Source organism: Pan paniscus, chromosome 4 (genome assembly GCF_029289425.2).
Source record: "Pan paniscus chromosome 4, NHGRI_mPanPan1-v2.0_pri, whole genome shotgun sequence".
Taxonomy (NCBI): domain Eukaryota; kingdom Metazoa; phylum Chordata; class Mammalia; order Primates; family Hominidae; genus Pan; species Pan paniscus.
The window spans coordinates 168,835,031-168,850,236 of record NC_073253.2 but is presented as its reverse complement, the minus strand read 5'-3'; the positions used below and the strand labels follow the sequence as shown (position 1 = coordinate 168,850,236).

At 48.1% G+C, this 15,206-nt stretch overlaps 1 long non-coding RNA gene across 1 annotated transcript in view; it reads left to right on the top strand.

Annotated features, from left to right (window-relative positions):
• The window catches only part of LOC103785312 (uncharacterized), a 38,082-nt gene extending 22,876 nt beyond the window's left edge, over positions 1-15,206 (top strand). Inside the window, exons 2-3 of the long non-coding RNA XR_610996.3 lie at positions 11,012-11,114; positions 15,096-15,206. This is a non-coding gene — a long non-coding RNA (uncharacterized LOC103785312). The remainder of the gene's footprint in view (positions 1-11,011; positions 11,115-15,095) is intronic.

The following is a 15,206-nucleotide window of genomic DNA, read 5'->3' as shown; positions in this document are numbered from 1 at the left end:
ACGCATGCACCAGCACACACAGCCTCCTGTGCACATGCACACGCATGCAGGCAAACCCCACCCCCTCACAGGCACACTCCTCTTTATAGACACAAATTAATATGTTCAACAATTATATTCATACCCTTGAATTTAGACCTCATACTTCCACTCATATGCACCATACTCTCCTTCATTGAGCACATGGATACAGGATTATCCATAAATGCAAGTGTTGCAGCCACGCACTCACGCATGCACACGCACATGTGCTCGTGTGTGTGTGTGCACACATAAACACACACACCTGCACATGATTCTGATATGGGACAGAAGTTGACTTTCCTTGGGAAGGACTGGTAGCCCAGACTGTGCAGTCAGGAGGGCAGGAGGAAGTTAGCCAATGGGCAGTGGGCTGGGTAGCGGAGGATACCCTGGCGGGAACTGAAAGGTACTTCCGTGGTGGACAGAGGTGGTTCTGTTTCTTAGTTACCCTGAGAGTACCTTTTGCTGAGTGCTCCCTCCTGGCCAGCCCTGTGCTCAGGGGCTTTAGTCAAAAGACCTTCTTGGGGAGGACTTCCCCAGCATCCCAACACGAGCTTGCAAACCCCCCACGTTACCCACACAGAATCACATGAATGTCCCCTCGCCCTCAGCTTGCCTTTCCCTCCCAGCACTTATCAGCCCTAAAACACCGATGCTGTTACCTTAAAAAGGTTGTTTCCATTGTTCATTCCTTCCCTCTAGAATATACTGCTTCCTAAAAGCAGAGCTTTTTTTTTTTTCTCTGATATGTTTCCTGCTTAATTTCCAATACTACAATGCCTGGTTCATAGCAGGCAATCAAGAAACAAGTGGTTTTAGGAATATCTTGTTTCATACTCTGTACAGCACCCTGAGGTAGGTGCAGTTCAGAGCCTAGTCTTACAGAGAGCAGAGGCTCAGAGACGGTAAATGACATACCCACAGGCACACAGCTCCCAAGTCACCACCAGGCTCTGACGCAGGCAGGTTAGCTCCAGAACCTGGGCTATCAGGGCCATGGTCTACCTCACCAGCGTATGAGAACAGGGAAGTTCACTACCCTTATCTGGACTCGGTTGCTCATCGGCAAAATTCAGTTCGACGCTATATTCTTTCATGTTTCATCCAGCCGGGGGATGGTGTGATTTCACGCTTCACGGGAGTAAAGGACTTGATGCTTGCCAAAGCATTTCCAAATAGCTTACCTCATTTCATTCCCACAACCCAGGCTTTCCCAAAGGTTCCTTTTGGCAAGGAGCCTTCCTGAGCCTCAGGAAGGTGAATACCTGGCCTGAGGTCCCATCCTCGGGAGGGGTGGGGCCACCCTTGAGCAACTGAGTGTCCCCAGGGCCCTGGGTTGCCAGAATGGCATAGACTTCTTCCAGCCTCCTCTGTCCAGGGACAAGTTTGGTTTGCTTCCCCAGAGAATTATCAACGCTTGCTACCTTCTCTTCTCTCTCCTGTCTTTCATTCAACTTATTAATAATATCAATGAGTATCAATATCAATGAATATCAATATCACCTACTAGATGCCAGGCACATCACTGGCCACTAGGGCTGCAGCTCATCTCTGTCTCCATAAGCTTGCATTCCAGGGAAGGTGCAAACACAGCCTGATGTGGTGAGTGGGCTGATGGCAGAAGTTCGGGAAACGTTAGGGGTGCATGGGTATGGCCCCCAAGGGTCCAGGAAGGCTTCTTTCCCCAAGGAGGAGGTGATGCCTGAACTGAGACTAGCAGATTTGTAGGAATAAATTAAGCGACAGTTGGGGAGGGTGTCCCTGGCCGAGGCCCAGAGGTCAGCAAGCCAGGCCATCGGGAAAACTCACCCCACCCACCTATCCACTCTGGGACTCAACCCTGCACAGTCAGTGCCTCTGGAAGCCACCGACTCTTGTCGGAAGGGAGGTCCTTCCAGTACCATCGAAGGGCTGGCTGCTGCTGGAGCTTCTCTGGGCCCTTCCATCCCTGCTGCCTGGCCTACCTCCTCCATCTCCAGGGAAGCAGGATTCATTCTAGGCCTGATTTATTAGCCTCATCCTGGAGTCATCCCAGATGCTGTCGCTGGTCTCATTTACTGACCTGCCTGAGGGTGGAGGAAGGAAATTCATTAGGCCTGCAGAGCCCATGACCAGGCCCATCTGTCTGGGCATCTGCCTCCCCTCCCCTCCCCTCTGTTCTGCTCTCTTCTTCCTTTCTCTCCCCTCCCCTCTTATTCTCCCCCCGCCCCACAAAGGAAGGAAGCTCTGTGCCTGAGTCTTCGCTCAGGATTACCAAGGCAGTGACACTACAGAGCCAGGTCCCCAGGGGAGGATCCTGACCAAGGAGGAAGGGAGGCACAGAGGTCTGGAGAAACTCCTGTGCAGCCTCCAGCACTGCACCCTGAGGCTCCCCCAGCCTCCTGCCAGATCCAGGAAACACACATTCTCCATCTGGGGATTTGGAAAGCTCTCTCCCGGGTACAGCAGACCTGCCTGTTTTTATGCAAAAGGTGTCTTCCTGGGCAAGTTGTAAGAAAATAAGATCTCCTGAAATAGATTGCTACCTTTAAAACAGAAGGCAAGAGGCAGCCTCGGAGGCATTTTCATTCCCGACACAGGGCCAGCAAGGCGATGTGAGGGAACAGAGGGCTCAATGCTTTTTATTTTCATATGTTTTAAGGATATAAAAATATATATAAACTTATAATTAGCATATCTAACCCTTGATCACACAAGATAAAATTGCTTTGAATAAAGCTAAAATAGGTACTTACGTTTCTAGAAGAAGATCAATTTAAAGAAAAGCGTAAGTAGAGTTGCAGAAGAGAGTTACAGAGGAGAGTTACAGAAGATACACAGTGGTTGACAAAGACACTAGAGTTTAGGACACATTACTCTGAAAGAGTAGGTCAGTGAACGCATTGCCAAGGTTAAACTTCTTGTGAGATGAAGCAAACCTTGATTTCAGCAGCGCATCTCACGGAGGGAAGCTGCAACCCCGGGTACCTTGCCAAGCCGGCACCTGCTCCCCTCAGCCTGCAGAACAGAAGCCATCCAAAACAGATCGCATGTGTGCAGTGACCCCAGAGGTTTAAGCAAACATGGCCTCAGGCCTCAGTAAATGTTTAGCCTTAGTGACTGGCTGGCAGGGGGGTGAGGCCTGAGGCCCTCTGTCCCTGACAGCTGGCACTGTGGGGGCAGGCTGGGGCGGTGAGGGTGGGAAGCGAGGGCCTGGGTCAAGCTCCTCGCCCTGTGCTCATCTTTTCTGACCTAAGGAGAGGCTGACATTCTTGGAGGCTGAAAGAACACATGGAGAGCAGTGTTTTTGCAGCTTCTGTGTTGGTAAGAGCCTGGAGTCTCTCTCTCTGTCTCTCTCTCTCTCTATCACACACACACACACACACACACACACACACACACACACACACACAGAGCAATCACTGCACCCAGCCACCTCTATATACATGTACACAAAGCCACACAGTTTACACAGTCACAGGTATTTAAGTACAGACACACTATTCACACACAAATACATATATAGACACATATGTACAGTCCGTCCAAAATATATGTACGTAAAAGCACACCATTACACCTTCATATGTGCACACACACACACCCAGACTCACTTCATACACACATAGATACAACAGCCACAGCTCCCCATCACCTACACACACACACACACCTGGACACCCAGCTCTAATATAATCAGATAGAGATATGCATGCAGACATATTTGCCTGTATAGTCAAACACATAGGCAAATAGAGAACGAGACACCACATGAACAAAGGCAAACCAATACACAAAGACACAGAGCACACTTACACATATATCTATAGACCCACCATGGCACATATGGGTAAGTGCACACAGGCAAACTCACACACACGAGCATGCACAGGCAGAGAACACAAATGTACACTCCCAGGTGTCATAAAGAACAGCCCAGCTTTGGCTTGGGAACGTCACATCAGACAATAGGATCGGCTGCACCGCGCATTTCCTCAGCTGCCAGCTTCCCAGCCACAGAGGATGCCTCACCTGCTATGTCAGCTCCCCTCTGCCCCACCTCACAAGAAGCTCAGAAGCTGAGGAGTCACAGGGAGACCTCCCTACTGTGTCAGAGGTAGGTAGGCACCACCAAGATCACATCCAGGCCTTTCCCACCCACCAACTCTTTGTCATGAGGTTTGTATCAGATGCCCTGTCTGCTGCTACAGCACAGAGCCAGCTGGCCTACAAAGACCATTCGGTGTAGTGAAGTCAAGCAGACCTGAGGTCAGGTGCCGCCTCTGCCCTCCACAGCTGTGGATCGTGAGCAAGTCACTTCACCTCTCCGAGTCTCAGTATCCTCACCTGTAAAGTGGGTGTAATGATAACACCTAGCTCAAAGAAGAGTGTGAAGGTTAAATTAGTCCTGCATGTGCTGACCACTTAGCACAGCTCCCGTCGTGCCGGAAGCACCCTATAAACCAGGCATTTGTGAGAAACACGGCACTATGGACATTTTGAGCTGGATAATTTTTCGTTGTGGGAAATTAGCAGCTTCCCTGGCCATTACCTGCTAGATGTCATTAGCACCCCCTTCCGAGTTGTGACAACCAAAAGTGTCTCCAGACATTGCCAAGTGTCCCCTGGGGAGGGGGGCGTGGCACAAAAGCTGCCCCGCTGAGAGCCACTGCTATGCATGTTGACTTTTATTATTGCTATTGGCATCATCATTGCTAATACACTGGCTATGAGATGCTCAGAACAAAAAGGGAACCTGAAGCTGGAATGAGGACAAGCTCCAGGTGGCTCCTGTAGTCATTTCCTGCCTCTTTCCTCCTCCCTCCCGCTTTCTCCACCTTTGCTGCTGAAGCCACCTCACAGGGCCAGGCCTGGCCTTGTGAGCAGCTGGAGGGAAGAGAGTTGAGGCACCCGCGCACGTTACTGTGGGAATGGAACTGAAATGGCTTCCCATGGGTGGGTAGTCTGGCCAGGCGCAATTCTGCACCTGGAAACTGGGCCTCCTGGGAAGTTAGGATGGACCCCACTTCTGGGCAATCTTGGGTGGGGCTGCGGGGGACGGGGGCTGGGGAAATCAGGAGCAAAGAAAGCTCAGGACAGCAAAAGGGCAGAATACGTGACATGTTGAAATAACCTAGCCTCATCTATTAAAATACAAAATGCATGTATCTTTTGACAAAGGGATCCCTTACGTGGGAATCTGTCCTATAGAACAACAATCATTTATACGATTTGTAAGTACAAGGTGTTACTGCAGTACTGTTCATAGTGGCAAAAATCTAAAAGCCACCTTTGCATGTCTGTCAGCTGGGGAATAGTTGAATAAATTGTGGGTCACTCACACAACGGAATATTTTGCACCTGTTAAAAAAAGTTTGCTACATATCCAGTTGTCTGGATTAATGTCCAGCACATTATTGTTAAATGAGAAAAACAAGATACAGAATACTGTAGGATCCCACTTTTTTGGTAAAAATCAACTAAGAAGCCCTATTTTTTGTATGTGTCTGAATATGAGGACAACTAATATTAGTTGCTGGAAAGAAAGGTAGAATGAGATGAATATGGAGAGATTACTTTTCATATATGTGTGTGTATAAGTGCATAGACCTATGTGATTATCATATGTTTTATGCATTGTTATGAGTGCAAGCTACTTCACTAATTTCTGCAGAGGAATTTAATAAGGAGTTGTTATTTTTTTTTCTTTGAAAGAGAGTCTTGCTGTCACCCAGGCTGGAGTGCAGTGGTGCAATCTAGGCTCACTGCAACCTCCGCCTCCCGGGTTCAAGAGATTCTCATGCCTCAGCCTCCTGAGTAGCTGGGATTACAGGCACACACCACCACATCCGGCTTATTTTCTATATTTTTCATAGAGACAGAGTTTCACCATATTGGCCAGGCTGGTCTCGAACTCCTGATCTCAGGTGATCCACCAGCCTCAGCCTCCCAAAGTGCTAGGATCACAGGTGTGAGCAACCGCGCCTGGCCAAGGACTGTTTTTAAAATGAAAAGGAAAGAACTCATTCCTGAACCCATCTCTCACAGCGAGGTTTTAAAGCATGGTGTGGACTCCTTCACTCGTAAATAGGTTCAGCAATTCTATCTTGAGAATCTGCTATGTGGTGGGCACAGCTCTGAGCACAGTTAACCCAACAGGTGAAAAGATGCCTCCCTACCCCAAAGCACTCACCTTCTGGTGGAAACACAGAGAACAGAGGAACACATCCATGTATAAGGCGTTGGGAGGTCATGTTTACAAGAAAAACAGAGCAGGGTGAGGTACAGCCATGCGTGGTGGCCTGTCTTCTGGACAGGGTGGTCAGAGAAGATCTTGGGCACAGACCTGAACAGACTGAGGGATGGAGGAGCCTGGGGAAGGAAAATCCAGGGAAGGGTGACCCTCCAGAGGGCCTCTGAGGGTGAATGTGCAGAGGCAGAATGTGCCTGAAACGCTGAGCAACCAGGAGGTCCGTGCAGGAGCTTGTGTTATTTTGGTGCAGGAGCTGGTGTTATTTCGGTGCAGGAGCTGGTGTTATTTCAGCACAGGAAGGACTTTGAATGTCATTCTAGGGGATTTGTCTTAGAAAAACAGGTTTCATCATTCCTGGACTTGTTCAAGACTGCGGTCAGCCCAGGCTATATCCTGGAGGGTCTGAGCAGACGTTCAGCAGAGGTCCTGGTGGGCTCCAGGCAGGAACTGAAGGTGCTGAGCAAGACCTTGGTCATTCGTGCGAATGAAAGCCACAGTGGGGTACCCAGAGGTTTGAGCAAACATGGTTTAAACCTCTGTAGAAATTAACGAAGTCACGTACACTCATAACAATGCGTAAAACATATGATAATTACATAGACTTATGCACTTATCCACACACATATATGAAAAGTAATCTTTCCGTATTCGTCTCATTCCACCTTTCTTCCCAGTTGGATGTGGTAGAACAGACACTGCTGGTGGGAGAATCCTTGTGGAGCAAGCCCTTTGGCAACAGTTGGTGATTCCTAGTCAAGCTGAACATGCGCACACACTGGGATCTACCACTGCACTCCTAGGTGTGTCCCCTCCAGGAACTGTAGCATTCCAGTGCCAGGAGACCCACTCAGCCTGCGCACAGCAAGATCATTCAAGATAGCAAAACCAGGAACAGCCCAAATGTCTACAGAGAGTAGAATGTGTGAGAAAACTGGGCTACCTTCCTCCAGGGCAGTACGATGCAGCAGTGGCAATGAATAAGTGGCTGCTGCAGGCATGGGCTTGGGTGAATCCCAGATCCTCACGTGAATATAGGAAGCAAGTCACAGAGCACAGAGAGTATGATTCCATTTGCACAAAGTCCAAAACCAGACAAAATAGCTAGACTTTGTTTAGAAATCCATAAATAGGTCATAAAAGTATACAGAGAAACAAGGCAGTAATTGACACAAAATTTTTTAAAAAGTGTTGTAGACTGTAATTTTTTCAGTGAAAATGGTTGATATTTCATTGTATGACTCATTTAAACAGAAGCCAAAATGGATGAATGTCTTTTACTTTGTCGTTGTTAAGTAGGTGATGAAGGTGAAATTGTCAGTGGATGACATTAATCTTTCTCTCTCCGCCGTTTTCCATAGGATTGTAGGTTTAAAGCAAAAGAGTGTTCCGTGGGATTTTCCATGGGATTGTAAGTTTAAAGCAAGAAAGTCAATACTGATGATGCCTTGAAATAAGTTATACAATTATACCCATTTCAGAGATGAGCAGAATGGGGCTCAAAGAGGTGACAGCACTTACTCAAGGTTACCCGGGATTCAGATCCACATTGGTGGGACTCCAAAGCCAGAAAGAACTTGACATATTTGAGGAACTGAAAAGAGGGCAGGGGTGGCGGGAGCACAGTGTGTGAGGGATAGCAGAAGGATTTGTAGGTCATGGAGGGAAGCTTGCAACGTTATTAATGGTGCCCTAGGGAGTCACCAAAGGGTTTTTAAGCAGAGGAGGGACAGGGCCAGATCTGCATTGTATAAAAACTTCTCTAGCTGCTGTGTCACAAAGAGACTGGAAAGGGGCAAGGTAAAGGAGGAGACCAGCAGAGCAGCCACGGCCGGGACAGTGCAGAGGAGGGAAGATGACACAGCTGTGAGACATTTTGGGGTGAGTCACAGAATTTGGCAATGGACTGAATTTGAGATTTGAGGTAAAAGAAGAGGTCAAGAATGATGCCAGATTTTTGACTTCAACAGCTGAGTAGAAAGAGGCGACATTTGAAATAACCGAAGGAACGGCAGTCTGGGGGGACACAGGCCTGGGTGCTCTGAGAGTGGCACACTTTAATGCAAATGGCCTTCTGCTTTCTGCTCCAGTCCCCGCACTAAAGGAAGGAACAGCCACTGAGCTGTATGAACAGCCACCCCTGCCCTCCAACAGAGGCCATGTTCTTGACATGCTCGTGCACCTCACTTTTCTCCTGGGGTGAGTTCTTTCCTCTGCTCTTCTGCTGACTGACACCTAGTCGGCCAGTCCAGGCCTGTCTGAAGCCTTGGGTGAGACCCCTGGTGCATCTCATGTTGTTAATTCCTCTGGCCTTTTGCTAAGTCCTCTACTCCTCTGCCTTTTATAAGGTCGAAGGGAACTCTAAAAAATCTATACTGGCCCATCAGCTGCAAAAAGTAACTGTTTGGATCTCTTAGAAGTTGGGTGGTACATGAAGAGCAATGGAAAACACTCCCCTTTCCTGGAGCATTACCTGAATTATTTAATAAGTTGCTTTCACTGGAGTCAATATAGTACCTAAGTCAAAGGCCTTTGAAGTCAGACAGGTGTGAGTTGGAATCCAGCCTCTGCAACATCAATAGCTGTGTGATCCTGGGCAAGGGACTTAGAGTGAATAACACAGGGTCTGGCAGATAGGAGGACCTCAATCAACAGAAGGTGGTAGTGATTTGGGAAAATTGTAAAAGAAGAGACTTTTGGCTGGAAGAGCCAAGATCTTCCCGCGATTATATAGGTGGAGGAACGGAGGCCTGGAAACATTACAGGGTTTGCTCAAGGACCCACATTAGAGGTGGAACTCTACCAGGAGTTAACGCCACAAATGACTCCCAGCCCTGTTCTCTCTCCAGACCCCTTGGGGAAAAGCCGCAGACATAAGTGAAGGCAGCAGGACCTGTGTGACGTGGGTTTTCAGTTGATTGCAAGGTTGCTGGGGAGCAGAGGGACCCACTGCAGTCCCACAGGCTGGATGGCTTTGTTTTATTACACAGGGTAAAATCTGAACTAGCTGCTACTATTTACATATCAGGAGGTTTCCTGAAAAAATCAAAATTTCTGAATTTTTTTGAAAAATCAGAAAACATGGCCACCCAGCCCTGTATTCCTACAGGGTGTCAGTAGTGGGAGCTGACCTGCTGCTGTGCCCTTGTGGATCTGTGCTCTCCAGTTTGCCACAGTCCCTATCCCTCTCTATTGTCTCCTGGACACTATAGCCTGGTGTCACCTGCAGCTGGCTATCATGCTTGAGCTATTGTGTTTTGAATATGTGGTCCACTTTCCTCATTTGTGTGACCTGCTCTGTCCACAAAGACATGCGCTTGCGATTCTGGCCTTAGAGTGTCTCCTTAAAAAAATGTTTTAGAACATAAAGATATATACATTCTCCAATCCATTGCTGCCCTATTAGCTATTGTTGTGGAACCCTGAGTCATTTCTCTCAAAATTCTCCTGGTAAACATGTTCCCTCTGAAATCTTCCTCCCCACATCCATTTGGAAATAGAAACTCCTGCCCACGGCTGTAGTGGTCCCTTTCTCTGCATCCTCCACTATTCCTCTTCTTTTGGATCTTGCCAAGGGTTATGGTCTGCAGTTTTCCATACCTTTTCCTTTCCCCACCCTACCCCCCTCGCCTGCTCGCAGGGCCACTCCTTCTCTCCACATCGTGGAAACCTGGCCCTATGCTCTGCCTCGCTGCAGCTCTGCATGACTGGCCCTCCTTTCTGCATCCGGTGGGCAAGAGGAACCAAAAACAGACATTTACAGGGAGCGGGGGATGGGGAGAGGTCAGGTTTCTTGAGTTTCTTGGAGCAGGAATGTCAGTCACCAACCCTGTACCCTTACGATTCGCTCTGGACAGTGGCATACTAAATCTGTACTTGCCTCCCTTTCACTTTCAGAGATGAATAAACAAGCATGTCCTGCCTAAGATGTCTGGGGCTTCTCTTCTTTGACTTTCTATTCTACTGCCTCTGTTTAGACCTGTGCCACTTGCAAACTTGCCATGGCCTCCCATCCAGCCTCCCTGCTTCCACCTCGCCCTCTCCTGTCCCTCTTCCACCCTGCCTCAAGCTTGATCAGGTCTCCCATCTGCGTGAATCCCATCAAAAGCTCCCTATTACCTTCAGAGGGAAGCCCAGGCCCTTGGCCAACCAGGCAGGGCTCACCTAACTTCCCAGCCTCATTGCTCATTTCTCCCCACCAGCACTGGCACTCAGTCTCGAAGGCCAGGAAGCTCTCACCCGGTTTTTCTCCTTGCCCTCATTTTTTTTCTCTATCAGAAAAACTTCTCTCAACAGGATGGAGTTGGGGAGGGGGCTACTCCCACTGATCCTTCAGGAATCAGTTTAAACACCACCTCCTCCCCACCCTTGTCTGACTGCTTGTCTCCACCAAAGCGTTTAGATTGTTTTGTTTCTCCTCTGCTCACACCTCTGCTGTGGCCTGCCTGGTTGCACAGTTTACAGATCTGTCTCCCCCAGACTCTGAGGCCTCAGGCAGAGACCCTCTGGCTCATCTCTGTGTCCTCAGAACATGGCCCAGGATCTGGCATGACGACAGCCTAATACAAGCTTGAGGAATTGAGTGACGCAGTACTGAATTTCAGCAAAGACATAGAGAGGTTGTTCATAAAAGGCTGTCCTTGGGTTTTTTGAAATATGTTTCCTGCTTCATAGAAGCAAGGACCATTCTTCAAGAAGATGACCATGGGCCTCTCTCCACCCTTGTCAACCACAAGGCCCTTTCTATTCCTTTCACAGGAATAGGTCCTTCTGTCACGGGGCACAGGACCCTTGACCGCAAAATGACGTGAGTTACCACTGACCATTTTCTAGGTCTTGATCTTGTGACTCCAAATGGATGGTAAGCTCCTTAAGGGAAAGTCTATGCTATTCATCCAACCATCCATCCATCCTTTCATCCACCCAACCATCCATCCATCTGACCATCATCCATCCATCCATCCATCCATCTATCCATCTTCTATCCATCTATCTACTCACCCATCCACCCATCCATTCAATTATTCATCCATCCCTCTTCCATCCATTCACCCATCTTCCATCCATCTGTCCACCCATCCATTCCACCATTTATCCATCCAACCACCATCTATTCATCCAACCACTCGTCTATTCATCCCTCTGACCATCCAACCATCCATCGATTTGTTCAATTATTTTACCAAGCATCTACACTGCACCACACACCCTAATGGGTGTTGGGGAGAAAATGGAGAGTAAAATCAGATGGGACCTCTGACCTCAGTGCGGCTGACCATCAGTCCGGTAGAGGAGACACGTAAACTGACAATTATAAATAAACACAATGTGTCAACTCTGACAAGTGCTGTGAGGGAGAAATCAGCAGTACTGAGAAAGCCTTTATGGTCCTGGTGTGAGAGGCGGGATGAGCCCAACACAGCAACAGCAGCAAGACCATGGGGGAGTGTGGTGCAGATGGGCAGGTGTACAGAGCATGCAGGCCATGTCTGCCAGCCCTCTCTTTGTGCATTAGCAACAGTAAAACGGGGCTTGTGTTTGGGCAGATTATACCACTGGTCTTGCATCCCAAATGTCTCTTTGTTCACTCGTTTATACAAACATGCTCAATAATATTTATGCATTTTTACTGTGACATCATTTTCTTATATAATAAAAGTGTCTATTTATGTACCGTATATGTATATATATAATACACAGATGCACACACACAAGCACACATGCACAGAGCTTCTTGACAGTCAGTCCCTCATAAGGTAGTCCACTGAAGTGCAGTCATCACCATCCTCAGACCTCATGATTATATAACTAGAGCACCTTATATTTTTATATTTTATTATGTATTTAATAATCACATAACTCTTTAGTGAATGCCAATTAATTAGGAGAATGACATGCCTTCTCTCTGCTCCTCATAACATCCCCCTTAGATAGGTTTTGTCTCCCCACTTACAAGATGTGGAGACTGGGCCGGGCACAGTGACTCACGCCTGTAATCCCAGCACTTTGGGAGGATGAGGCGGGTGGATCACATGAGATCAGGAGTTTGAGACCATCCTGGCCAACATGACAAAACCGTCTCTGCTAAAAATACCAAAATTAGCTGGGACTGGTGACACGTTCCTTTAATTCCAGCTACTCGGGAGGTTGAGGCAGGAGAATTGCTTGAACCCGGGAGGCAGAGGTTGTAGTGAGCCAAGATCGTGCCACTGCACTCCAGCCTTGGTGACAGAGCAAGACTCTGTCTCAAAAAACAAACAAACACACAAAAACAAACAAACAAAAAAAACAAAAAAAAAACAGACTTGGAGACTGAGGCTCTGAGATGTGAAGTCACTTGCAGACAGGTCAGACAGCCAGGTCAGGTCAGACAGCCAGAAGCTGGGGAAGGCAGCGCTGGAGCTGGGTCTGTGTGACACCTCCTCCATCCATCCTGCCCCCTCTCTAGCATTTTAGGACCCAAAGGGACCTAAGAGAGTGCTCAGACAGCTGGCTGCGTTAGGAGCTACCTGTGGCTGCTGAAGAAGAGTTTGCCTCAATTTAAAGAAAGAGCCATTCAAGGAATGAGGACCATGACCTTGGCTGCACTGACCAGCTGGGCTCCGGAGACTCAGTGAGGCTGCCCAGCCACCAACAGGCCCTGCACAATAGATCCACGGACCCAGCAGTCAGAGGTGACCCTGGGGGTCACTGGCCCGTGGCTAAGGAGGAGGAGCACAGACCTGCGACCCCCTTTTCCCATGGACCACCCAGGGAGGCTGAGCGGGGACTCTGAGCTCAGATGGACAACCTCAGAGCCACTGGGAATTTGCCTGAGGCCACTGGGGCCAGGGTTAAATCCATATGAAGCAGCGCGGGCTGTGCACCTGCCATTTTCTAGGCTCTGTCACATGCATCTTTCTGCCAAATCTCATGGTGATCCTTCAAGAATAGTACTATTAATCTCCCCATTGACAGAGGGAGAAAGGGAGGCTCAGAGAGGTTAAGTGTCTCACCAAAGCTCACACAGCTTCCAAGCAATAGAACTTTACTCAGTACTCAGTACAGGTTAACATTGATTCATTCACTCGATAACCATTTGCAGCACAGCTACCATATGCCAGGCAGTGTTCTAGGCACTTAGAATACATAGATGAGCAAAACAGGCAAAACCTTTCCCTCAGGGCATTACCATTTGAGTGCCACCATGCCACGGCTGGTACAGTTGCTATTGAGACAAACAAAATAAGACCCAGTTTTTGCCTTTGGGGAGTAGGTAGTCTAGTGGAGGAGGCACATACACAGAAAATTCCAAAGTACTGTGGAAATTTTAGGGTACTTTGATAGGGATTAGCAGAGGGGGTGTGAGAATAAAGGCTGGATATCAGGGAAGGCTTCCTGGAAGAGGTGTTGCCTGAAATGAGCCTGGAAGGATCACTTAGGGACAGAAAAGTCATTCCATGTAAAATTCATGGTGAGTGACAGAGCCTAAACCCAGTCTCTCTTGCATGCTGAGCACTGAGACCCAGACACTGGTGCTCAGACCTGACGACTTATTCTCCCAGGTACCGCTTGAGCAAAGACACAGAAGCAGAAGGCAGGTTTTTGGTTCCATGAACTCTACATCTGGCTACATACAAATGGTGAAGAGGAACAGGGAGAAACATGGTTGAAAAGAACAGGCTTGGACTTCAGGAAGCAGTAAAATGAGCGAATGCCATTTATGGTTACAAAGATAACTCAGCTGGGGGGGCCAAACAGAGACTGAAATGGAGTGGGTGAGGATGGAGGCCGGGAGGAGATGGCTGCAGAGGTCCCAGCAATGACAGTGGTTGTGGGAAGGGGCAACCCCAAATCTTGTGCTCCCAACTGCAAATCCAGTGCTTTTTTTAAAAAAAATATTTAAATAATTTATTTATTTTTGAGATGGAGTCTCGCTCTGTCACCCAGGCTGGAGTGCAGTGACACAATGTTGGCTCATGCAACCTCTGCCTCCTGGGTTCAAGCGATTCTCCTGCCTCAGCCTCCCAAGTAGCTGGGATTACAGATGCACGCCTCCACGCCTGGCTGATTTTTTATATTTTTGGTAGAGATGGGGTTTCACCATGTTGCCCAGGCTGGTCTCGAACTCCTGACCTCAAGTGATCCACCCACCTCGGCCTCCCAAAGTACTAGGATGACAGGCGTGAGCCACTGTGCCCAGCCTTATTTTTTTTTAATTTATATTTTCAGAGGCAAATGATCCTTGTTCATTAAAAAAAGGAAATAGAAAGTCAAAACAAAAATGCCTGTATCTGATGGGAAAGATGAGCCCAATATTCTTTTTTAAAAAACCTTTATTATGAAATATTTCAACTGAACATATGCAGTTTATATTGTTATAAAGCATAACAAGCAATCAAACAGCTGTGAACCCACCACTCCATGTCAGAACTAGAACTTCCCAAAGCAGTCGGAGCTGAGGTGAGATCCACTCTGATGCCCTTCCCCGACTCCATGCCACCCCCCAAGACCTGACCACCTGACCACTCTGGGATTTCATTTTTGTCTCGTTCTCTTGCTTTGCTTTATGTCTTTACCAAATGTGAATGTGTGCCTAAACAATACAGTGCTCGATTTGCTTGTGTTTAAGCTTTATTACAAATATAACTTTGATCCTTCTGCTACTTGCAATTCTAAATTTGATATTACGAGTCTCAGCCTCATCGGCGTTGATGCATGTGGCCGTCATTGATTCACTCTCACCAGTACGTGGTGTGTTCCATTGCATGCCTGCACCCCTGCTGGGGTATCCATTCTCCTGTTGGTGGGCCTTTGGGTGGTATTAGTTGCTGGTCATCTCCATGGTGCTGTTCTCTTGCAGGTCTCCAGGACACATGTGCATGAGTTCCTCTAGGAAACCACGGTGTACAACTGCTGGGTTGCAGGCCCAGAGTTCTTTCCACTTCTCTACCCTCCCAAGTAGGGTCCAGCT